At 43.7% G+C, this 26,736-nt stretch overlaps 1 protein-coding gene across 2 annotated transcripts in view; it reads left to right on the top strand.

Annotated features, from left to right (window-relative positions):
- MAD1L1 (mitotic arrest deficient 1 like 1) overlaps positions 1–26,736 on the top strand; it is a 452,304-nt gene that overhangs the window by 334,087 nt on the left and 91,481 nt on the right. The window lies entirely within an intron of this gene.

Genomic DNA, 26,736 nt, shown 5'->3' with positions numbered 1-26,736 from the left:
TCACAGCATGACCCCAGCCATGCATCACGGTGTGGATGCAGATTCGTGCAATCAACATTTCTTTAATGGCACAATAACACAAAGCCCACACTGGGCTAAGGGAGCATGATGTATCTGCCTGTTGCCCTCTCTCGGAAAAAGGCAAGCAGACCTTGTCATTTCTTCTGTCGGAGAAGTATTTAATCATGTTGCAGTGGGAAAGGAAGAGGAGATGTCCTTGGGTTTTTTGGCAGGATAGTCAAATAAGTCCAACGATGCTACTCTTTGCTTAAATCCATTAGAGAGATGATAGTTTGATGCTGGGACAGAGAAAGACCTGATGAAAGGGCCACTTTGTAACAGAGAGAGATGAACAGAATGGAAACGGGGTAATAGACTGTGGTGGATCTATAATCTCTGAGGTCGCTGTAAGCAGTAAATTCCTAAATAGTGTCCTTTCAGCCTTAACCTATTTATTTGTAAAATGCTAAATTTAATTTTGCCTTACTCTGCAGGAAGGCAGCAGCCCAGGAACAAAATCATGGGCAAAGCCAGGAGGCTGTGCCAAGGCATTCATTTGAACATTTACATTTTCTCCTGCATCTTCCCCCGTGTTGCCCTTCTCTGAGTTAAGTCTTGGGAGAGCGCATATCTTTGGAATTACTTATCCGGGTGTGTGTGAGTAGATGTGTGTATCATGAGAATGAAGCATTGTCCTCACGTTTCAGCCTTCCCAACCTGGTGTTCTCCAGATGTTTGTGCACTCCAACTCCCATGCGCCTCATGCAGAATGGCCAACATTCAGGGATGAGGGAAGGTGCCTGGGTGCAGGGCACAGGTTGGGGAATTCTGTTGCAGGAGGCCTGTAAGTCGTGAGGGCTGCTTGTCTGCTGTCACTGCCATGAGGTGCTGAGCAGTGTCAGGCAATATAAAACAAGCAAAGCAGTGTGCCTATAGCGATGGAAGGCCAGGCTGACAGGGAGAAGAATGGGGGAGCCATTTCTTGGGGCCAGCTCTGGCTGCAGGATTCTTTAAAGCAGCAACTTAGCTTGGATGTAAAAGGTGCACAAATAAAAAACTTAATAGTCATACTACAGCCTGAATCAGATTGTAACCATGGTGCTGGGTGAGAGGGGGGGGATTTAACCCTTTCCTTGTATGTGTTTCTCCCCTCTCCCAAATAAGCTGCTTTTTGCCAAATATGCTAGTGTTTCAGGGTACCTGTATGTTTTGTCCCGCAAAGCAAATAGTAGAAATGGTTATAACTGAGAAACAGCATTGAGTGGTGGTAGGTAATTTTCTAGTAGGAGAATAGAACCTGCTGTTGACACTTGGCAGGAATATTGCTTTTGTTTGTAATTATGGTATATATTTTTGTGTTTTTAGATTGTAAACCACCCTTTGCTCTTTGGATGAAGGGTGGTATAGAAATTTAATAAATAAAGATACATCATAATCCTTGTTACACCGCAGAGAAATAAAATCAACGAAGATAACAACCCTCAGTAGACATGAGAAAACAGTGTTGCTCTCCATTCCCATATAAACTGTCACAGCATTTCACGAAGTCCTAAACGAAGGTCTTGTTGACCTGAATATCTGTGGTTTATGGGATTTGTGAACAAGAAGCTCTGGGACAGGATTTCCTTTTAGGCCAAGCACTCAACTTTGTGCAGTATTGGAGGCAATCAGGATTCTGTCTCTTGTAACCAAGTGGCAATAAGGGAGAAGCAGTAACTGCAGCAATGTAAGGTTAACACTGAGAAGCAGCCCACTCCTGCAAAGTTTTTTGCTCTGAGTTTAATCTTTGTGAGAGAAGACTGCACAAGCGAGCACCAAAATGGGTTACACTCCAGTGCCTGTGTACAACACCCCCTCTCTCCAACTACAAAATGGCAAATACAACTTGCTTGAACTCCTTATATACTGTAGGGATTGAAATTTTAATCACCGAATTGATTTTTCAGGAACCAGAGTGCAAATTTGTAGCAGTATTAATAATGAATATGGGGAATGAGAGGAGGGGAGAGGGGCAGGGAAATATGGTTTGGGGATCAGGCGTAAGATTTTCTTACTTCAAACTTGCAGCAAATGCCTACATTTAGAGTCTTCAGTGAAATCAGTGTATCCGTCTCACACCTTATTCCTTAAGTAATTGTTTCTCTCCAGGGTATTATTGGTTGTTCCTTCTCTTTCCACTGTCCCAAGCTTTCCTAGGCTGAATCAGGTGCCCTGCACCACCTCATGAATCTGGAATAGCTTGGTTGGTAGAGCATGAGATTCTTAACCTCAGGGTCCTGGGTTCAAGCCCCACACTGGGCAAAAGATTCCTGCATTCAGGGGTTGGACTAGCTGACCCTCATGGTCCCTTTCAACTACAATTCTATTATTCTATTTGGTCGCATTTGGCATATATTGTAATGTTTCTCTTGCGTAAGCACAGCCATATTCTGTGATGTCTCATTGGTTCTTGTGTGGTCCCCCCCCCCCCGCAATTCCCATCCCTTAGCAACAATATCTTGTATTACTGTTCATCCTACAACATCTAGATTTCCCTGAAGTGTTTATGACATTGCATTTCTTTATGGTGTCAACGGCTCATTGCCAGGAACACCATGTGTCTTTGATAAGCTTGAGCAGTCACATATGCCCTCCCAACTGTGCCTCAGGTTAAAAATGGGGAAAGGGTAGCCCCGGCATGGCCACAGCTTGTATCATGGTGGAACCAAACCTTGTCTGTTGCTTCAGGGCAATTGCAAAATACACATCTAATAACGTGGGTCGTATGTGCTGCAGGCATGTTTGATGGTCCGCCAACTTAAGAGAGACAAAAGTCATTACTTTGTCACACAATGCATGATTAACTTACAGAATTAATTGCCTGGAGATGCTGTGATGGTCAGTTGCTTAGCTAATAATGGGGGAATTAGATAAATTCCTCAAGGGAAGGTCTAGACACAGCCACAATAGTTAAATGATCTTCAATGGCTGCGTAGTTCAAAATACCAGCTGTGAGGGGAGCAACAGTGAGAGAGGGTTGTTTCCCCTAAGTCAGTGATGGCCAAACTTGGGTCTCCAGCTGTTTTGGGACTACAACTCCCATCATCCCTAGCTAACAGGATTAGTGGTCTGGGATGATGGGAATCAGCTGGAGGGCCAAGTTTGGCCATCACTGCCCTAAGTCCTTCTTGTGAGCTTCCTAGAAACATAAGGCTGCTCCTATGTTCTTACACAGTGGTTCCCATCAACACTATGAGGTCCAGAAGGGTCAGTCCCCAAAGTATTAGGATGGAAGTAGATGCCTTGCTAGGGCAGATCTCCTGGAGGCAGAGTCCATGGTAGGTTGGAAGTCATGAAGTCCAATTGTGGAGCTGCTGTAGAGACTTGTATGATCACTTAGATCATCTGGGGGAAATTTTACTCATTGCTCTGCACCCTACAGTAAATCACAAGGAGATGGCCCCAAAACGGGCATTTTCTGCCATTGTCCCTGCATTCTGGAATGTCCTTCCCACCACCATATGTGAAGCAGAGTTGATTTAGATCCTTTATAAAGCCTTACATATTTTGCCCATTCTTCCCTGGCCCATAAAAATGGCCCCTGTTATTACCAAATTTACGTCTCTGTGATACTCTGAGATTGTTTTTATGTTGCATTTTTTTGTATTCAGCTTAGAGATAACTATTCAGCGGTTTAGAAATGATTTTCAATAAATGAAAGAGGATTCTGGCAATCAGAAGCGCAGGCAAAAAGATAGTGTAGTGAGCGGACTGTGGTGGGATCAGTTAGAGGAGGAGCAGGCAAGATGATGGATGAAGTCACCTTGAGCATGCTTGGAGAGCCATGCAAGCGAGGCCAGAATTTGGCTACCTTCCCAGGCCTGGCAAGTATAAGCAGACCAGGTCAAGAGGAACCAATGAGCTGCTGTTGGTGGAGAGAGTGAGGGTAAAGCCATGCCGGGACATGGGAGGACAGTCCTGGTCCTTCTTCCTTTGCTCAGCAATCTCAAGAGACTTGTCACAAGCAGGACCAGCGTGCAGTGCAGGAGACTCCCAGTCTGTCTCCCTACAGTGGCCTCTGCGGCGGTGGCAGCAGCTATACGAAGGCTGTTTTTTCACCCACTGAATCCGGTTTGCAGAGGGCTAGTCTTGAACAGCAGCCAAGATTTCACTTCTTTCATCTTAACTGCTGGCTGCTTTTCTGACACTGAAGGTGTGAATTACTTTTTTTTTTTTAAGGGCGCTAAAAAGATGATATATTGGCAGATTAATTAGAAATTAAAATTTCCCCTTTTACCAAATCTTGTGAAATCAATGTAGGCAGGAAAGAACTGGGATTTCTCCTGTCAACGCTTTTGCAGGCAATTTGCCTGTGGACAGCTCTCTCATAAATTATGGATACTGTCACACTTTTCTGCAATGCATAGTCTGTGCAGGTGATCTTATTTTTCCAGGATTTATTAAAAAAATATATTCTGGTAAGCAAAAAAGGTAACGTTTGCCCATTCACTGCAGAATTACAAAGGGAGCAGTCCCATCAGCATGACGGAAAATTATTAACCCCGTCTCAAGCTGATGGAGTCTTTTCATACTAAAGTCCTCAAAAAACCCAAAACCCCTTCCCAAAAAAGTGTTGGGTTCTTCTTTCCTTCCATCTTCATATAATCCTACTAGCATGGAGTAAATGGGCCACCACAGATGGGATTGGCATGTTTTGTACTAGTCGGAGGTCTCTTGGCTGTTACACAGATGGCTGAACATGTGGTTCTGTCTAATAGACATTTGCCAGTGGCCAAAATGTAGGTCAGAACCAGGTGTGTGTCATTCAGTGCTGATGAGCACACAGTGGTGGAGAAAGCTACAAAAATTGATTGGAACTGCTTTAATCCACTCAGCTAAGTAACCTGCTTCTTTGTGCTGTTGCGTTCATGTTGAAAATGGGGATTTGGCTACTCAGTTAATTCTCCTTTCACTAAGGCCTTGCTCTCTCATACAGCCATAAGGAGGTAAACCACTGATGTAAAAATTAGGGTTTTGCTTTTGCTGCCCAACTCCCCATGGGACTCTGAGTCCCTTAAGTCCATGATCGGTCAGAGAAGAATGGATGGAGGCAGGATCCAGTGGAAAGCAAGGCAGATAGTTATTTTTCTGTGGCAGCAGAGTTCCCTCCCCTCCTTCCAAGGAGGGAGAGTCCCTGAACAAAAGTGTGCAGGAATCTTTAAAGACTTTTGACATTGCCCAACACCCTTAGCCAAATACCACCCCAAAATCATCATACATACATCATAGGAAATCCTGTCTGCCAGGATACCTCATAATGGTCACTGATTGCATTACCTGGGCACCTAGCCATTCTTTTGTGATGGTTAATACTTTTAGTTCCTGAGTCCAGGTCACAGGCTCAGCCTATTCATACACAAATATGCCCTTAAGGCAGGATTTGTAAGCAAAAAGACAATCGGAAGGCTTTCCCCATTTGCCTCCCTTACTGCAGTGGAATATTTGAGGTCATTGGGAGAGTCAAAATGGCTTCAGGATTGCTCTCCCATACTATTTCAGACACTATGAAAAGCTTCTCGCTTGGGCTGGGACTTTGCATGAGCAGCAGCGGTGTGTCTTTGTGTTCCTGGGCTCTGATACTTAGCCCGGTTCCTCCCTGTCAGGAACTGCTGGCCACTGCCCCATGTGCTTAGCTGTGGCACTGCAGCTTCTTAGGGAAATACCTTCCAGACTGACCCCACCCATGCTGGCCATTGGAAGGAGTATAAAAAAAGGGCTTCCTGTTTCAGTGGTACAAAGTCATTAGGAACAGTGCTACTTCCTGCTAGTTTGGCTGGCATCTTTCTATTCAGAGGTAAAATCCATTGCAGTGACTCACATCAGTCACAAGGCATTCTGAAAAGAGGAGGAGCCCTCCCCACCTCAAAGTGATATTGAATGTGGACCATTGGGGTGAGGGGTCTTGAGAAATGTTGTACACCTTGCTTGGTATGGCATGGCCCAATCACTGCTGCTACCACCTCTCCCCAGCAGTGGTCTTGCCGTTTTGGATGCTTGCGAATGCTTAGCTTTCAGCCATGTAAAAGTAATAGGAGATTCTGACATCCCTTGTTTTAATGGTGATGAGGGCAAATAATGAAAGGTGGGTGAAGGCAAGCTTAGAAATAGCTTGGTGTATGTTTCAGCTTGAGCTGTTTTCACAGCCTTGTGCTGTGGTAATTGAGGGACTGCAGTTAAGACCTACAAATATGTGCCAGAGGAGAAAAACCTTGCTTTACCTGCACATAATACTCAGACGTTTGCAAAGGCTGCTTCCATCAGTATCAGGAGAAAAGATACTATATACGCTGAAGGCAAGAGATGCTCCTGTAAAGGAAATGAGACTCTTATTGGCAGTTTTGCAAGATTGTGAGAAGTGCAGATAGCATCTGAATGCCAAGGACTTAGCCTGAATTTTATTTTCTAATGCAGGTTTCAAACTGGATCCTAGGGAAACCTGGGATTTCTCAGAGGTTTACCAGGTATTTTTCAGTAAGAAGAGCAGTAACAGCAGATAAGCTTCCATGAAAGACAGGTTCCTAACCCACGACTACTGATCTTCCCTCATGGGAAATGAGGGGAGCATTGGAGAGTTCCAGGCCATATTCTCAGTTTGCTCAGGGAAGTAGTGGCCAATGCAAATTATATGTACACCTTGGAAGATGCCACCCTGTAGGATCCCCTGCAACAGAAAAAGGGGAAAGGTCCATTGGCAGACAAGTTGACACAGACAGGTAGAAACTCTGGAAATTACAGCTTTAATCAAATGCCTTTCATGGACAATGTTTGTCTTGGCATTCTTGGGGGCTTGGAGTGGATATGTGGGCAAACAGTCCCCAGAGAGCCTTGTAAAGGTGAATGTCTCTTGCTTTTGTTGTTTACACTCCCTCCTCTTGCATTGCTTAGCCCTGTCTAAGAGCCATTCATTGGAACTGAAGAAACAAACAACTCAAAAATTGTGACACCTACCTGACCACTGGCTCAAGTATCTAGGGAGATGGTGCCATATTGCAATGGAAACTCAACAGCTGAAACCTTGACTTCTTTTCCAGGTGTGCTCTTCAATGTCATTATATTTTTTAAGATGTACTGGTCACAGCTGACAGGACTTGGTATTTCTGCAAATGATAAGTTGTGATAAGAAGACATCCTTTAGTAAGGCATCCCTGCTTAAAATGTTTGTGCTTCCCGAGGAAGACATGAGGTGGTTGAGGCAGAGAACTAGACCTTGCTAAAGTGATAACTCAAGAGTAAATTAGACCAGCTATAATGATAACCAAGGATCTTTAGGCTCAAGCCTAGAAGCTGCTAGTTTGAAGGGTCAGAGGTGAGAGTATAGTCCAGGTGAAGCTGAAGTCAAAAAATGAGAATATTTAGAGGCGGATGCTCAGTCAGAATCATGCAGTTGGTGAAATTCTGATAGATGGCCAACAGTCCAGGGAAGGAGAGACAAAGGACAGTCATCTAAATGACTTCAAGTTGCTTAGATTCAGAAGCTAAGTTTGAAGCACCAGTTATGAGGCCTGTTAGTTCCCCAGATTGCTTGGTCTGGCTGGGACGATTATTATCTTAGCGATACCGAAGTGCAGAGGTAGAAAGCAACATCCTTCCTCCTGCTCATTCCAGGCATTGCCAACCTCCACCCAGATGCAGCTCAAGCCCAGCAACTGAATTCTGGGACTGTGGACAGGGATGAAACTCCCTCCCAGCCTAGATACTGCTGCACACTGCCCCAACATGCATTCGGAGCTAGGATTTGTCTCCCTGCCATTTGCTCCTTCAAATAGCTCAGTACCTCTAGCCTAGAAATAGACTTACATCTCTATGCGCAGAGTTGTGCATGATGAATATTCACTCCATCACCTCTTTTTGTTTTCTCCACTGGGAAAGCTCTTGGGTAATGGCAGAGATCCTCCAGCAGCTGCAGCCTTTCTTCCATCTGCAGACAGTTCAAAGCTATAATGATGGCGAGCCTGTAGCTGATAAGGAGAATATTCTCCATTTAGGCTTGGCTTGCACAGAGTAAATTGAAGGGGAAAATGATTAAATTTCTCTGTAGTTCCGTAGTGGTGGTGGTGGTGAGAAATTGCCCATCATTTGCCTTCTGTATTTTAGATGCATCACAACAAGATTAATGTTCAATCTCGGAACCCCTTCATGTTTTAGAGAGGCCTTATTATCTGCTCTCCTTGCTGTTCCTTTTAATTCATTTTTGAGAACGTATTCTCCACTGTGAATTCTGTTGCCCTTTGGTCCTGAGCAGGTCTGCTTACAGTACTTGGAGAATCATGAGCTGGAGTTCTCCTGTTAATATTATTTCTCTTTATGTTTACATTCTGTCACTTATACTGAGGTGTTTTGCATGTCAGATGGCTTTAAAAGAGGAATCAACAAATCCATGGAGGATAGGGCTATGTTTCAGCTCTAGTGTCAAAGGCAATATGTCTCTGATTACCAGTGGCTAGGAATCACAAGTGGGGAAAGTACTATTGTGTTCATGTTCTGCATGTTCTTGTTGGTCAGTGTGAGAACACAATGCTGAACTAGGTTGGCCTTTTGCCTAATCCAACAGAGCTTTTATTATGTTCTTATTACAACATCCTTATGCAATGCTGGATTTCAAGCATCCTGGTACCATATCCCCTCAGATTTCAGTGGATTCCTGATTTCTTGAGGTAGAAATTTAAAGAGTGAAGTGTTGGGCATGGACTCTTGGGTGACCTAACTATGCCAGCTCCAGGAAGTTGGAAGACTTTAAGTATTCTTTCCTTAGGTTGTAAATTCAGAGCTGGGAATTCAGTTCAGATTTTTTTAAAAAAATCTCTTTCTGTTGACATCTCTTTTTAGGAACAACGCAATTCAATGTGTTAAGAATGTAGAAGTCCTGTTAGGTAGGATTTTGGAAAGGTGGTGAAGATCTTTGTAACAGAAAAGACAGCTAGGAAGTAATAAGATCAACAGTAATACAGCACAGGGTGTTAAATATGGAGTTAGCAGTCTAAATCTTGCCTCAGGGATTTCCCTGAAAATGGCAATACCGCTTAGCGGAATTAACAATGGCTGCAATATAGCAATCATGCCTTTGTCTCTTCTCACTTTCCATTGACAAGTTCCAGGTTTATTGCTCTCCTAGGGAACCCTGAACACTTGATTAACTTTACTCACTAGTTCATGACACAGTGAGCTGAACCTGCCACTCTAATTATCAACTATCATTAATCTACCCCTTTCCTACTCCATCCTCATTCATTCTGGAAGCATCAAGCAACTATAGATTTTTAAGGCAATGTAAAGCCAATGTTTTCTTCCTCGAGTTTCAGATGTCCAAGATTGTGAGCTTCTGCATTACACAAGGAAGTATCGTTTTGCAGTAGATTTAAAGTCTGTTATGCTAGAAAGCAAGCCACATTTTTGCAAATACGTGGCCTTGAGGAGGAGCCCAAACCAGCAGAAATGTTATCCAAGTGGGAATGGGAGCGGGAGCCCATTTCAGTCTGGGTTCAGGCCTGATTTTAGGACTGAATCAGGCTTTAAACGTATGACTTCTCTGTAGCTGGAATCTAGACTACAGAACACAGGTAAGAGTCACACTTTCTGGGCATGTCCAGTTTTGCCTTTCCATCTGCCCACCTGTGGCACGTAGCCCATGGAAGGTTTCTATGAGGCCCTCAGTTTGGAAAAGGTCCCTCACCCCTGGTTAAGAGCCCTGGTTCAAATCTTAGCTGAGTCACAAAGTCACTGTGGCCTTAGATAGGTTGCTGTTCATCACTCCAATAAAAGGATTGCCACACTGACCCATCTTACAGGGCTTTGGTAGGGATACTGTATGTGAAGCACTTTGAAGACGGCAAACAAACTAAATGCTAGTTGTTATTACCAAGAGAAAGTTGAAGAAGGCACTGAACAGAGGAGAATTCAGATAACAGTCCTGCCTCCAATGTTAGCTCTGCTGTATCTGAATGCTTGTTGAACTTCATGGGCTAAACTTCCATATATTATGCAAAATTCACCCTTCTTACCTTCCCCACAGGTAGGTTATGAGCCTCAGTAATTGTAAAGGGTTTCAGACATGAAAGTTGTTCTCAAAGTACTAAGTGCTGTTACCAGCAAGTTAAGCTGCATTTCCCCCCACAGATAACAAAGAGCTCTAATATTTGTTTTATATGCAAATCTAGAGGCAGCCTTAATTAGTGATACCTCACCTTTATAATCACATTTTCTCTGTGATTTTGCTAACACTTGCTCAAAGAATGTAATTTTTAGCCACTGTAATTAAACATTTGTGAGTGTTTGTACTTGATGGTGTTTCTGCAGGAAATATGGTGAAGGCAAGAGAGGGACTCCTGGAATCCTGCCTTTCTCTTTGATTGCCTGAGTATACCATTCTAGAATATAGTATGTAATCCTGCACAAAATTAGGTTTGTTTAACGCTTCTCATGGAATTGGACTCTAAATGTGATTTTTTTGAAAAATCTGGCCACTTCTGGATTTACAGAAGGCCCTCTTAATATAAATCCCGTGGGCGGGGCTCTGTATATACTTGGGGATCACCAGGGCTGTCCCAGTGAAATTATGGGGGCAGAAGCCTCTGCTGTGTGAATATCTTGGAGAAAAAGCTTCTCCCTTTCCTCTTGGTAGGAGGCCACAGACGCAGCTTAGCAGATGGCTGGTGATTGGGATCAAGAGCCCACCAATCTCCTCTGACTGCTTGCTGCAGAGACATCTTTGTCAAAGGGGAGGGAATTCAGAGGAATGCTGGACAGTAAAAATATAAATGGGAGAAACTGGATCAGTCAGATCTCGATCATTTATTGTGCCATTCTGGTGCTGCTCAGCCTGTGATGATAAGACACCAGAAGAGGTTGTACAGCAGAAAAGTTTTAATTTCCTTTGGCAGAGAAATGTATTGGCCTGCACTTGGCTAAAAGGTCTTGTGGCAGCAGCAGTTACTAGTCAAAGGTGGCCTGCTGCTCCTCATGACACTATGCATGTTACACACAGGACTCTGTATGTTGCTTCAATCCACTGGGAGGGAGGGGGCTTCAGTCCCTTTCCTCCTTGGATACAGATCCCTGCCCTCTTAAGCTCTTCTGGTCACCAAACCCAGTGAGCAATGAAATTCCCCATTTTCTGGAAGTGTTTTTCTGAGTGCTAGAGGCAATTAAGGAAAATGTGTGCCAACATTGACACACATTTTTAGGAATTGTGTGGGGGTTTTCTAATGGATTCAAATGCCCAAAGCCCTAGACAGTAGCTGCCAATCAGAACAGACAATACTGGGCCTTATGGACAAATAGTGTGACCTGGTATGAGTCAGCTTCCTATGTCAAGCTCTGTGTTAATATAGAGAAAAACACAGCTCTTTATGGCAAACCCCTATATGCCTATTGCACTTAATACAGAGACTTGAGTACATGGTGGAAAGGAGCTTCTTGCATGAGAAATGAACAGAGTACTGTATCTCTTGTGATGTCCTGCATCAAGAAGTCTCCATTGCCATCCTCTGCTAACAGAACCGTTTCATTGGAAATGCTGGGGTCCAACCTGGGACCTTCTGTGTGGAAAGCCCGTGTTGGACTCTTGAGCTGTGCTTCTGGCCTGTTCTCAGCAATAGAGTAGGAAAGGTCATGTGGGAAGAGTAAACCACCATGTGTTTATTTATTATATACCGTATTTTTCCGTGTACAATACAATGTTTTTTTCCTTATACTGTGGTGCCTCGCAAGACGAAAAGAAGCCGTTCCGCGATTCTCTTCGTTTAGCGGTTTTTTCGTCTTGCGAAGCAAGCCCATTGACGGATTAGCGGCTTTTATCGGCTTAGCGGATCACCTGATAAGCGACTTAGCGGCTTAGAAAAAGGGGGGGGAGGAAAAAAAAGTCGGAAAAACTCGCAAGACATTTCGTCTTGCGAAGCAAGCCCATAGGGAAATTCATTTTGCGAAGCGCCTCCAAAACAGAAAACCCTTTCGTCTAGCGGGTTTTTCGTCTTGCGAGGCATTACTCTTGCGGGGCACCACTGTACACGGATTTATACAGTAAGTCTTGGGTGAGCTGGCAGCTCCTGAGTCACCGAGTGCCGGACTCAGGACCACAGAGCTGGCTGGAGAGAGAGGCAGTGCTGAGGCAAGGAGGGAACTTAGCTGCGCTCTAATCGGCTGAGGATCAGCTCGTTGGATCACCCCAACAAACTCAACAACTTTTTGGGTGATTTCCCCAAAAAGCTGAACTTTAAAACACTGATTTCTTAATTTGGGGCTCTCCAAAGTAGAGGTCATCTTATACATGGGGGTCATGTTATACACGAAAAAATATGGCCCTTGATGTATTTTACCCCATTCTTCAGCCCAAAAAAGACTCCTAGAGTAGTTCTGCAAAGATCAATAATAAGTCAATCTCTATTCTCAGGCTTACCATATAAAAGACATGTCACGAAAAGGAGGAGTGGGAGGGAGGAGGGAAACAAACGCAACCACTAGTTCTCAACTACAAAGTTCTTGCAATGACCAGGAGGAATGGCAGCAGTTCAAGGAGAGGCAGAGTCAACAGTAGCTGGTCTTTCAGCTAAGCTAATAGAGTGACCCCGCTTCCCTTTTCTTCCTCCCGCTGCTGCATCCTAAAGAAACAGGATATCTTTCTGGTTTGAGCAAGGAGATGACTCGACTGCTTATTTTTGTATTTCACTTTCTATGCCCTGCCTTCCTGTGATAAAACCCAACTGAAGATGGTTCCCACACACACACACACAAAAAGCTCTCACTATTCCTACAAATATTGAAAGTTGTCTTGAGATGTGGGAACCTTGGCTTTCTTAAGTAGTCTATGGGCAATTCCCCACACCTAAATACATCCACCTCTAAAACCCGAACAAGTCTCGTGCCTCACAGGTTTTTTTTTATTGAGATGAATGAGGATTGTTGTAAACCATTTTGCCCATTAATGGTGCCATGTAAGCAATCATTGAAAGCATAGCTATGCAAATAGAGAGAGTAGTATGAAATTTATGATTAATAGTGCTGACATCTCATAATTCATAATGTATAGCAATTAGGTGTAGGCACCGTTCAGTTATAAATTTCATAACAGGAAATGGCATAGTTGTAAACACTTATTTAAATGCAGCCAATTTCCACACTCAGATGGCACTTGACAAGAGGGTATGAGCTTAATAATATGATTTCCTTCCTTTCCTGAGACAGAAACTAGTTTCTCAGTTCAGGCATCGAAAGAAAGAACTGCTGTTTATTGGAAGAAAAAGGAAAGGCTATCTAATTTTAAACTGCTACATTAAAAATTATTCCAACTCCTTAAAAAAAACAACAACCTGGAACTGTATTAGTGAACAGATGTTTCCATTGAGCTGTCCACAATGGATTCCCTGGGTTTTTCTTCCTGGATAGTTAACATTTAATTTAAAGCTAAGCTACCTGAGTAAATAGTCAGTTTGGTTCAGTGTGCACTATGTTTTATTTGTCAACTCTGAATATCATCTGTCATTCAAATTGCCAGGTCCCACTGCAGTTTCCTAGTCTTGATTAACTTCATAATTTATATTGTAAAAAGGCATCCAAATGACTTGCTTTGTGCAATGAAGATAGGGCATTAACAGTCTTTCTTTCCTTCTCCGTATGGAAAACCTCAGTTTCTGCAAGAAGAAATGACCCATGAGACTTTTAAACTGATCTTTGTGAAGATGTTTAAAGTGAAATATTCATGGTGTTTGTTGGAATAATAAATTAAAAATTTGCCAAGAATTTGCTAACCTTTATTCTGATATTCATAGAATTGTAGAGTTGGCAGAGACCATGAGGGTCATTGAATCCAACCCCCTGTAAGGCTGGATTCTTTTTGTTCAATGTGGGACTTGAACCCACAACTGTGAGATTAAGTGTTTCATGCTCTACAGACTGAGCTATCCACTTAGCAGGATATTATTCTCAGACTGGTTCTCTCCAAAATCCATTGTGATGAGGTTTGCTTTACACATTCTTGAGAAACAATTCTTTATTCTAATACTATGCTGGCACTGGTATTCTGTTCAGAATGTTTACCCAATATTTATTTAGTTCCATTGGGTTAATTCTGCCCCTTCTTCACCATTGGTGTTTATACTTTTCAAACAACTGGCTGATATTCTGCAACAACTGTATGGTGTTGGAAGGAGCATTTCTTTGTTGTTTTATCAATTGCATTACCTTTTAGTTTCCAAATTGAATTCGTTTCTGCCTGTGTTTCGAATCTTTTCTCATTAGCCATTTCATTTCCCCCGCTTTATTTGTAACATTTCTTCCAGCTTCCATAGCACCTGCATTTATGCCTCCTTCCAAATACTGATGGTGATAGAGACTGACCTTAACATTCGTTTCCATTATACCCTTATGAGGTATCTGTGGTCAGCTCATTGTGTGTGTAGTTCTTTTCATCCCTCTTTATTCTTTTTTATTTTAACCTGTGTCACACTTTTCCTATCCCTGCCAGTTAAACTCAGGGGCTACAACAAAGAGCCTTGGAAAGAGTGTTAATTCATCAGTCTGTGCTTGGAATAGAAGTTGTACTGATGGAATGGGGATTGCCTAAAATATCCTTTTTTTGCCTCTGAGAGCTGTTCCAACCATTACTCTTAGCACATGAATGCCACCAGCAAACGTCCTCCAGCGTAGAGTCAGAATAGCTTAGAAAACAAGCCACATTATTTCCAATTTGGAGTGGGAGGGCGAGCAATATCTTTGCACAATTTTTTCTGCAGCATTTTGTACTAGTTGGAGCTTCTGAATGTTTTTCAAAAGTGACCCCATATAGGATGTGCTATAGTAGTTCAAGCTAGAAGTAACCAAGGCAGGTATCACCATGGCTGAGTTGTGGGTGGTGCAGGTCACTGCTGTCAGTTACTGCTGTTCAATTCTACAAGAGAATATACTCTACTCACCGAATTTCAGCCGAAGAGCAGTCAGAACCTTGTGGATCATTTTTCTCATGGATGACCTTATCTGTTAAAGAACCCACCAACATCAGGCTCAACTCCAGATACCAAAAAATCACCCCAAGCAGCAGCTTGTTGAGTCTGACAGTTTTTCCACTTTATGAGTCTCCAGGACACCTCTTCCAATTCCATCATCTTCTGAATAGTGCATGGATAGCATAATCAAAAGCAGGAGTGGACAATAGTGTGGCCTGCAAATGTTGTTGAACCACAACTATAATCTCTGACCATTGGCCGTTCTGGTTGGATCTGAAGGGAGTTGGAGTCCAAAAACACCTGGAGAACACCATATTTGCCACCCCCTGGTCAGGAGAATACAGCCACTTCTGTTGTAGCAATCGGAACATAAAATGGGTGGCTTGTGTCGTAAATTTTATTGGGAGAAAAGCAATGACAAACCTAGACAGCATCTTAAAAAGCAGAGACATCACCTTGCCGACAAAGATCCGTATAGTTAAAGCTATGGTTTTCCCAGTAGTGATGTATGGAAGTGAGAGCTGGACCATAAAGAAGACTGATCACCGAAGAATCGGTGCTTTTGAATTATGGTGCTGGAGGAGACTCTTGAGAGTCCCATGGACTGCAAGAAGATCAAACCCATGCATTCTTAAGGAAATCAGCCCTGAGTGCTCACTGGAAGGACAGATCCTGAAGCTGAGGCTCCAAGACTTTGGCCACCTCATGAAAAGAGAAGACTCCCTGGAAAAGACCCTGATGTTGGGAAAGATGGAGGGCACAAGGAGAAGGGGACAACAGAGGATGAGATGGTTGGACAGTGTTCTCGAAGCTACTAACATGAGTTTGACCAAACTGCAGGAGGCAGTGGAAGACAGGAGTTCCTGGTGTGCTCTGGTCCACGGGGTCACGTAGAGTCGGACACGACTAAATGACTAAACAACAAATGTTGTAAATGTTTCATTTGGTCTCCACTTCATTCTGTTTTGTTTTCTGGCTATCACTTCATGCTTTGGCTCAGTTTACCTGGTTGTGAGCCAGCTCTTTAGGCTTTTTCCCCCTTTCCTTCGTAATGTCCGTCTCTGTACTAGCTGACTAGATGAGACCATGGATAGCACTGGAAGCTCTGGCTCCAAGGGAGACGGAACGTAATTGTAGCAGATGAAGGGCACTCTCGGTAGCTTTTCCAAGAGTGCTGAGATTAGACAGTAATCATTGTTTGTAAGCAGACAAGAAGAAGGGGTAATCAGCCTGCCAGCCCTGACTGATTATTCATGGAATTAATGTGAGCTTCCATGAGCAGCTTAAGAACTTGCACTTGTGTAAAGCTGCACAATTATCAGCAAACCTTCTCTCCTGGTGCAGCAGCACCAAGCAAGGAAGACCCATCACCAGACAGGTGGAAAACTATGGCTGCAGAAAATGCTGAAGAGTTGAGATCAGGATCATTAAAAACTATATGTTAGTCCAGACCAAGTGAGTGTTCTGAAATCAATGGGGTACATTAGTCATGGCCAGCTTAAGTCAGGCAAGCATATGCTCTGCTTTAGAGACTTTTTACCACAAAGCACAGTGGAAACTTGTTAATATTGCACTTAGATCTTTTCTTTTCTTTATGCTTTATTGAAAACAAAGAAAATATTACAAACAAGCATATATATAGTCGAAACAAAAATACAAAAAAAGTTAACATTTGTTCTCTAGACATTCTTCTTAATTCCCCAGTGACTTTCTGCCACCCCATCATGTATTTACTGTCTATTTTACCTGGTGCACTGTTTTAGATCTTGCTTTTCATTGCTTTCATGATTCCAAAGCTGGCTACACAAAGAAAAACAAAGGGAACACCCTGTGATACCTGTAGACACAAAGTTCCTTATAACTGATTTATCTCTCCCCACCCCCCACTGCCTCTACATGAAAGTTTGTTTAACTCCAGGAAATTTAGTGATCTTGGATTTGTCCACATTGTCATGATCCCTGATCCTGGACCCTTCCAGTGCGGAGCAACCAACTTGAATGAGGGTGAGACTTGGGCTTCTTCTTTGGAGGGGAGAACTGGCAGACCCATATTTGTGTCCCTTCCAGCCAGCGGAAACAGCCCTTCCACCATTTCTGGACTCGGACCATGAGACCGCTGATGTACAGTGGTACCTCGGGTTACATACCCTTCAGGTTACAGACGCTTCAGGTTACAGACTCTACTAACCCAGAAATAGTACCACGGGTTAAGAACTTTGCTTCAGGATGGGAACAGAAATCGTTCTCCAGCAGCGTGGCGGCAGCTGGAGGCCCCATTAGCTAAAGTGGTGCTTCAGGTTAAGAACAGTTTCAGGTTCCTCTGGAACGGACCTCTGGAACGAATTAAGTACTTAACCCGAGGTACCACTGTATTTCCATGTCTCCAGCTTCTCAGAGACTGCAAAATCAGGCAAGGGCCTTTAGCAACTTATCCAACTTCTTTAGGGAAACAGAGACAATGACATGGCAGGTCTTTTCAGCCAATATAAGGTTTCACCTCCCTGCTGGGACAGCATTTCCCTTCCCTAGCAGAAGAGAGCTTCTGTCAACATGACTGAACCTATTCCAAGGTCCTGCTCTGGTTGCCCTCTGCATAAGAGGGGGAACTGCCATGATCTGCCCTTGGCAGCCATACCTTGACATATTGTTTGCCTTGACTGGTGTTTACTTGCTTGGTCTGACCCTGATTTGACTTCACCAGATACTACCTCTTCTCCATTGAGCCTCAAGCTCCCATAGAACAGGATACACATTGGATGTGACATAGATCAGAGGCTTTTACAGACATCCCTATTGTGTCCAGTTCAGTTTTCTGTGGCCTTAGAGACAGAGTGGATTTATTGATAGGAAACAGCCCTTGCTGTGGAAGAGCAGGAATTGGTTAGAGTTTCCCCAATTCTTTTTGTTTTTGTTTTATTTTAGATCAGCTCAAAATGTTGGCAACTAATATTCTTTGACAAGTCTTGGAAGATACCCCACATGAGGCAGAAGCAAGGGAAATTTCATAGCTTTCTGAGAAATGTTGCAAATAAGCTTGGAATCTCATCTGTAATTATGAACACTGCAGGTAGCCGTGAGTGCAATTCAGTCATGATACAAAGCCAAGCACCCAGCAAAGCGGCTCAGTGTTCCTCTGATGTGAAATGAGAAGAGCAATTAAATAAGCGTCTCTGAAAATTCAGCCAGCGAATCATCCAGGGGAAAGGAAGGGCCTTTAAAAAATGAGCGAAGAAAAGAATTAAAGACTGGCAAAGTGGCTGGAATGTCCCAGCATAATCCCTGACCCTGTGGGGTTCATTGGTGGGGGTTCCCTCCCCCATTTGAAACTGCCTCTGTATAAACACAGCTGGAAACAACTGGAGATTTTGTAATTATTTGTTGCCAACTCAGACTAAGAAAATGCCATGGCTTAATTGCATATGTTAATTAATTTAAATGTATGCAGATTTAAAATTGCAAAGCATTGAGTCTAGGCATAAAAAATAAATAAAACCACAGAGTTTCAAATGAGCTGAGATATGTAAAAGACAATACAATCTGGTGGTTTTGGAATAGATCGGCATATAAGGAAAGATGAGTTACACTGAAAACTGCCTTATGCTGGCCCATCTAGCCTAGTATTGCCTATGACGACTGGCAGTGGCTCTCCAGAATTTCAGACAGGAGTATTTTCCCAGCCCTACCTGGAGATGCCAGGATTGAATCTGGGACCTTCTGCATGCAAAACAGATGCTTCATTGCTGGGCCGATGACCCTTCCCGCCATCTGAAATAATAATGTTTGGTGGGTGAATGTTACAGCTAGTAATGGAGATGCTGCAACAGAAGAATACCTGGAAAAGTGGGCCAGTGCTGTGGAGTCATCCCTCCCATCTCACCGCTGGCTGCCGGGATGGTGCAGAGCTGTGACAGGGTGGCAATGAGATCAGGACTGTTTGGGTTCCACTGATGTACCACAAACCCTTACTCCTGCCCCAACCCGGTATGCAGCAGTGGAGAACAGCTCTGCACGAGCCTCTCCTGCTGCACCAACTGAGGTAGTTCAGGACGGACACGTATCTTCTACCAAGCCATTCTCCTACTGTTGTTGGAACAGTCTGAAATGCAACAGACCAACAACTCTCAAAATATATTTGTTTAGTGGGAATGCTGTAGCTCAGTTGTAGAATACAGTGGTACCTTGGTTTACGAACAGCCCTGTTTACAAACTATTCAGTTTACGAACTCCTCAAAACCAGAAGCATTGTTCCGGTTTGCAAACTTTACCTTGGTCTGCAAACGGAATCCGAACAGTAGAAGGGCACCGGCAGTGGGAGGCCTCATTACGGAAAGCACACCTTGGTTTAAGAACAGATTTGGTTTAAGAACGGACTTCAGGAATGGATTAAGTTCGTAAACCGAGGTACCACTGTACATGCTTTGCGCACAGAAAGTCCTGAATTTGATCCCTTGCATCTCTAGGCAGGGCTAGGGAAGAACAGCCCCACAAAGGCCTTAGGTGTAGATACATATGATAAAAAGCATATGAAGAAGTAGTCCCCAAGTACAAATTTGGGCTATAGGTGAGTCTTGGGTCTGAAAGGGATGAAGGCTGTTGGTGTAGATAATACTTAACTAGATGAACCAATGATCTCACTCAATGTAAGGGTGCTTCCTATGTGCATGGCAGCATTGGATAAGGATGCAAGTCTTTTCTTTAAAATTAAGTGTGTTTTCCTAAGGCAGCATGCTTGATTACTGGGAGAGGCGAGAATCAAGAAAGCACAACATGGACATCTTCAGTAGGACCTACCTCTGTTGCATAGGAACAAATTGGTTAACTGAGTGAAGAAGGAATACCATTTTTCTCACCACCTTACACTATTTTCACAACATTTCCCAAAGCTCAAGATGGGAGACCAATTACAAACTCAGTGCATCAAAAAATAATAATAATCACACACAAGATCACAGCAGTCAATGAGTTATGTGAAAAGTTAAGCAATAGTTCTTACTATCTAAATTTACTCCAAAACCGATCAGTTTTGCTTCTAGAGAGTTGTTCAGGCCATGAGTGGACAAACTTTTTCAGCTGAAATGTAATAACTTCTAATGGTCTTTATAGATTACCACATCCTCATAAAATGCATCCTGCAGGAAACCTTTACTGCCAATTTCAAAGAACAAGAGGCTTAATATAGGAAAATATTCTTGAAGGTACAAGAATTTTGGTTAATGTTTTGGAAAATGATCCATCTGGCTTTCCTTTGCGTTTGTGCCTTATTATCACCTTGGTCAGTGCTTGTGCCTGGCAAAACTCTTAACGCATGTATCTGCTGAAGGACCCTTATCTAATCTCAGAGTGGTGTGTTGAGGACTTTGGGGTGAATAAGTAGACCACTATAAATCTCTTGCCCACAAAAACACAGAGCCAGCCAGTAATTACTGCGCTGTGTTCATGATCACAGTGTTTGAGCATCTGTGTGGTGTCCCTCTGGCTCTGTGCGATTGGTGTCACAGTTATTTCTGATGGATTGTTAATACATCCCCAACTTCTAGCAGCTGGGCTAATAAAAGTAATAAGTTCCTTGGTAGTCAGCTTGCACGACTGCAAGATTTATGGCTCCAAACAGCGGAAGAGCAGCTGGGGAAGTGGAGAGGCTTCTCAAAGAAACTTTAATATTTCAAGCTCTTGCCTTCCTTCGCTTCTATTTTCCCTTCTCCGAGGAAAGGATCAAATTAGAAGACCTAGTGGGAACAGAAAGAGATGTTACATTCTCGTTGCACTAGTCGGGGAGCTGTCAGCAGCCCTTATTAGAAACCTCTGTTTCCGGCCCATTATAACTGCTGTGTTGAGTTAACTCCAGGCAAAAGTTTAACACAGTGGGTCCCCACCTGAGAGCAAGGATTTTAATTTAGCTTCACATAGGTTTTAATTTATATGAATTAAAGGAATGATGTGGAACAGTTCGGGCTCCTGCTTTTCACATTTTTTAAAAAAGCGCACCAGCTGGGTTTGCAAAAATAAAAATGAAGCATATTAATGTCCAGTGCCCAGCATTATGAAAATATTGAAAGAGCCTAATCTGTATTCATGTAATTTTAGAAATGTCAGCAACCTGCTGCACGTATAAAGAATAGGCCTTCCTTAATCATGGTTAAGAGATAGAGAGTTGTCCACAGAATGTCATGCCTCCTCTGCTTCTTGAAACAAATTTCCCCCTCCAACCTTAACATTAATTGTAGCTAATGCTGTCTGAGGTTCCCACTTAAGTTGGGATGGCAGCAAGGGCTGGTTTCCAATTCTAATCAAGTGGGAACCCTAGTTAGCTCTTCAGCGGCAGTTCATATCATCCTTGATGTACCGTGTACCCATAGTTAAGGCAAGACAGCTCAATCTGCTGTGAAGGAAGAAAGGGCTAGAAGGAGGGAATGCAGGGACTCTCAATTCATAAATCTCTCAACCATTGTTAAGAGGGCCTGCCCATGATGCCTGCACCAACACTTTGTGTTTAGGCTGAATAACAGCTACTAACATGTATGGCTGGAGAACCAAAGTGTCTTCTGCTACTGTTATCTACATACCTATTAGAACTGTGTGGTTCAGCTGTCTTCTGGAAGAAAATGCAGGCCAGCTGCAACTGGATGCCGTGGGGCAATTCTCCTGAAGCTCAGCAATTGTCAGTTTTGCAGTTGATGCTGAAATGGACCCCCTGTCCCTTTGGGGGTCTTTGCAAGGGATGTAGCAGAGTCCAGTAGAAGGGCCTTAGAAACCTTCATCTGTGGTGGAGAGACATTAGCCCTGGCTTGTGAGGCTCCACGATAGAGACCAGAAGTATTGCTGATTTATGCAGCAAGTGCTTCCAGAGTGGATAGCTTGCATTGTTAGCCCCTGCCTCCTCCATCCCAGAGTTAATCACTTTGCAGAGCTTCCAAGGTACACCAACTTTGTGTGCAGCTTAACAAGCTTTATTGGCAAAACTTGTCAGCTTCCTTCTGTTGAGCTAATCAGCATACACTTGCTCCAGAGCTAATGGACCTGTGGGTTTTAGCTATGCTGTTAAGTGTTTGCGCTCACCACTTCCTCTTTTAATTGCACAGCTAACAGCCTAATAGAATTTTCTGTTGCATATGGTTCTGCTCGTTTCCAAACTTGCCTGTTTTGAACCCAATTTTCCCAACAAAATATATTTAGCTCATTAAGGACTACTTGCATGCCAAGTCTCTGTTTCAGGAGTCAGCTGTTTTCTAGTTATTCTTAAAGCCAGGCAGCTGGCCAGGATCCTTTTTGCCTCCTCCAAAACGAACTTAGTGTGGATGGAACTTGCCTTCTAATGTCATCCACTTCACTGGTTGCAAAGAATGCTGCTCTCCCCCACCCCACCCCCCGCCAACATACACTATGTAAACTAAAACCCATTCCTTCTTTTTATCAGGGTTCAAGTGTGGGAAATGCCTACTCCAAAAAATGTAAGAATGTGCTCAAAATCAGCATAGTGTTGTAGGGAACTTGTGCAAATGAATTCATTACTTCAGGTAACATTTTCAACACGTAATCTTGTCAGATTCAAGTCTCCCACGTACCTCTGAGCAATCAAATTATGTCGTTCTGAGCTGTAATTTTCTGATTTTCTCCTGCATGGTGTTATGGAAGTGAGGCATGAGAGAGTATGGAAGGCACAGAGATATTAAAGGCACACAAAACGCTGTCAAAAAACATGACTTCCCCACAGACCAAGCACATAAGCTGTTGCAGACCGATTATTTATAAAACTTGATATAATTAATTTGATTAATTCCAGTGCACCACAAAATGGGGAGGCCCCTGGGCCACAGCCAGCCCCTTTAGTTTGTCTAATCACTCACTGTGGCTTCCGTCTCTTTCCTTCCCAGGGTCATTTCTCTCACCTTTCTCTGCTTGTCATCCTCCTGTGCAGTTTCTTAAGGATACTACGTCCAAGGCTAGTCCCACCATGAGGCAGAGTGGGGTGGCTGCCTCGGGCAGCAGCCTCCTGCTCTTCCCCCTGAGCTCCCTAACCATTTCCCTGTGTTGCCGCTTGGTCTGACCTAGTGTGGCCTTCTGCCTCAGGTGTGGTGGAGAATGCTACCCCATCACCAGGGCGGAAGTAAGGTTCAGCTCCCCATCCAGTTAGCTTCTGTATGTAGAAGGAGCCATCTTGTTCTTTACTTGAGGAAGCAAAATGCCTTGGGCTGACCCTAACCTGCGTGTGTCTATGTATAGCACCCTGAGTACATCAGACATAGAGGACTGCTTCACAAGCAGCCACTCAGAGGCCAACCCTGCAGTGTGAGGAACTATACATAGCAAGTAGAGGCATCTGCAGAGGTGGCTCCGTCAGGAGACACAGTGCAGCATCTGACTCTTTGGCAATGCATTTGGTGACACCATCAAGGCAAATGAATAGAATCATAGAACTGTAGAGTTGGAAGGGATCCTGAGGGTCATCAGGTCCAACTCCCAGCAGTGCAGGAATCTCATCAGTGACAGATGGCCATCCAACCTCTGCTTAAAAACCTCCAAGGAAGGAGAGTACACAACCTCCTATAGGAGACTGTTCCACCGTCGAATAGCTCTTGCTGACAGAAAGATATTCCTGACGTTTAGTCGGATTCTCCTTTCTTGTAATTTGAAACCTTGCCAGATGGGCAGGGTATGTATGTATGTATGTATGTATGTATGTATGTATGTATAAATAAATAAAGTAAGTCCTACCATCTGGGGCAGGAGAAAACAAGCTTGTTTCATCTTCCATGTATAGGAATAGGAGACAGATAAGCCTGGGCCATGGGACCCAAGCTGCTGGAAAGTTTAACATTGAATTGAATGGGAGCTGTGCTAGAACATAGTTGTGACAATGTTGTTGTCTCTTCGTAACCCCCTGGACCAGAGCACGCCAGGCACTCCTGTCTTCTACTGCCTCCTGCCGTTTGGTCAAACTCATGTTGGTGGCTAAGAAAACACTGTCCAACCATCTCGTCCTCTGTCGTCCCCTTCTCCTTGTGCCCTCCATCTTTCCCAACATCAGGGTCTTTTCCAGGGAGTCTTCTCTTCTCATGAAGTGGCCAAAGTATTTGAGCCTCAGCTTCAGGATCTGTCCTTCCAGTGAGCACTCAGGGCTGATTTCCTTCAGAATGGATAGGTTCATCTTCTTGCAGTCCATGGGACTCTCAAGAGTCTCCTCCAGCACCATAATTCAAAAGCATCAATTCTTTGGCGATCTGCCTTCTGGATGGTCCAGCTCTCACTTCCATACATCACTACTGGGAAAACCATAGCTTTAACTTTGTGACTTCAACTATTGTGTCAATACTGAACCACAATCATGGTGTCCCATTTTCCTAAGTAGGTAAAGCTTCTCTTTGTAACCATTCTTTTCTAGCACTGATTATTTCAAGCAATTAATTCCAATGTCTGCTTTTTGCAAAGTGAAAAAGTCTGAGACACTCAGTGCAAGACCCTTAAGTAATGATGTAAGCACCTAGGCTAGCCTTCTGAGGTTATAATCTTCTGTTCCTATTTGATACTTCTTGTTGCTTCCCCAATTCTTAAAATCTATTGCTGAGCCTCCAGAATCCACAGTTGGGCAATTCCTTTATTATGGCCAACTAAAATGGTTTTGTACAAAGAAGTACAAAAAATAGGATGGATCTTGAAGCCCTCAGGTCTGCATTTGGACTCAGCCTGAATATGAAGATTGCAGACTGAATTAACTTCTGCTAAGTAGTTGCAGCTCTCAGGTTGCACGTAGGGTTTCTGTGAGGAAGAAGCACTGGCTGTTCCCTATTTCATTACGATTCAGCAACGCCTTCTTTGGATGAACTTTGTTCCTTTATTTTATACATTTCCATCCCACTTTTATTTGACATGGGGAACTCCAAGCAACAGACAGCACAGAGAGACAAATAATCAAGGCAATATCAAGCAGCATGATAAAATATTATCAACATTGAATCAGCAAACAGAGCTTCAAATCAGCTTTATCAGAAAGCCATTTGAAACTCTCAAGAAAGAGACTCCCGCAGGTTCTCTCCAGCTGCCATTTGGTTAAAACTCTGAAAGTGGATGAAACAATTACAGAGGCATAATTAACCTTCCACAAAGTCATTCAGATTTTCCTCATCATGCTAATATGGCAGTGGCTTCATCATTTTCAAATACTTTGTTTTTATTGTTGGGACCAGAATATAATTTGGCTGCTATCTTTTCTAAGGGGGGAAATGTCATCACTACCTTATGTGTGCATTGGAAGTCAAGGGGAACTCAAGGTGAATTGCTTTTGCCGTTTACTGTGCAAATAAGCATAACCTTTTAAGTAACATTTCTGTTGCGCGTTCCTTGAGCATTGTTCATTTATTTGACTGTTTGTATTTATGCACCCATCTTTCCACCACATAATATCCAAGGCATGTGGACCAGTTCCCACCTCATGGCTTGCAGCTCAGTTAGGCTCAGTCATCTTGCTCAGCTCAGTCATCTTGAGGACACAGGTGGCACTGTGGGCCAGTGGCGTAGCGTGGGGGGTGTAGGGGGGGCCAGCCGCACCGGGCACAACATCTGGGGGTTAGGGTTAGGGATAGGGTTAGGGGGCGCAAATCCAGGGTTAGGGGCGCAAATTACTTGCCTTGCCCCGGGTGCTGACAACCCACGCTACGCCACTGCTGTGGGCTAAACCATAGAGCCTAGGACTTGCCGATCAGAAGGTCAGCAGTTCGAATCCCCGCGATGGGGTGAGCTCCTGTTGCTCGGTCCCTGCTCCTGCCAACCTAGCAGTTCGAAAGCACGTCAAAGTGCAAATAGATAAATAGGTACCACTCTGGTGGGAAGGTAAATGGCGTTTCTGTGCACTGCTCTGGTTCGCCAGAAGCGGCTTAGTCATGCTGGCCACATGACCCGGAAGCTGTACGCCGGCTCCCTTGGCAAACAAAGCGAGATGAGCGCCACAACCCCAGAGTCGGCCACGACTGGACCTAATGGTCAGGGGTCCCTTTACCTTAATTGTGTGGTGATTGATGGTTAGCTTGTTGTCATGAAGCCAGAGCTTATGTTCGAGCTTTAGGGCTCAACCTGGCTCAACCTCAGAACATGTGGAAGAACGATGAAGTTGTTGTTGTTGGGGCACAACATAGCTTCCATAACACCAGAGGGAATTGCATAGCAGAAGATGGGAAGGGTCTGAGTACCTGCTATGTGTCCAGAAGGTCCCAGGTTGAACCCCTGGCATATCCATCATAGTCAGCAAAGACTCATGTCTGAAACCCAGGAGAGCTGCTGCTAGTCAATGTTGACTAGGGGTGGGGAACCTCAGGTGCCAGAACTAAACATGCCCCTCTAGGCCAGCCCCACCTCTCCCCTGGCGACACCCCTCACAAGTCCAGCTCCATGCCCTCCTTGACTTCTTTTGCTTGGCAAGAATGAGTTTGGATTGTGATAAAGCCTCTTGGCTAGATGGAGTGGAGAATGTGGGTAAGGCTCTGGTTCTTGACTGATAGAATTGCAGAGATGGAAGGGACCCTGCGGGTCATCTAGTCCAACCCCCTGCGATGCAGGAATCTCAACTAAATCATCCATTCCCAGAAGGGTATACAAACCTTGAGCTGAAAACATTTATCCATGTTTTCCAGAATTGTAGGCAATTCTGACCTAGATGGGTGAATGACCTAGCTCAGCATTATTTAAATTACATGTTTTTATTTTAAAAAAACATGCCACCTTTCATATAGCTATCACAGTGAATTATAAGAAAAGATCAAATAAATTAAATTCA

This window comes from Podarcis cretensis, assembly GCF_951804945.1.
Source record: "Podarcis cretensis genome assembly, chromosome: 14".
Lineage (NCBI taxonomy): Eukaryota > Metazoa > Chordata > Lepidosauria > Squamata > Lacertidae > Podarcis > Podarcis cretensis.
The sequence above is the reverse complement of the archived record's forward strand: the minus strand, read 5'-3'. Positions and strand labels throughout refer to the sequence as shown.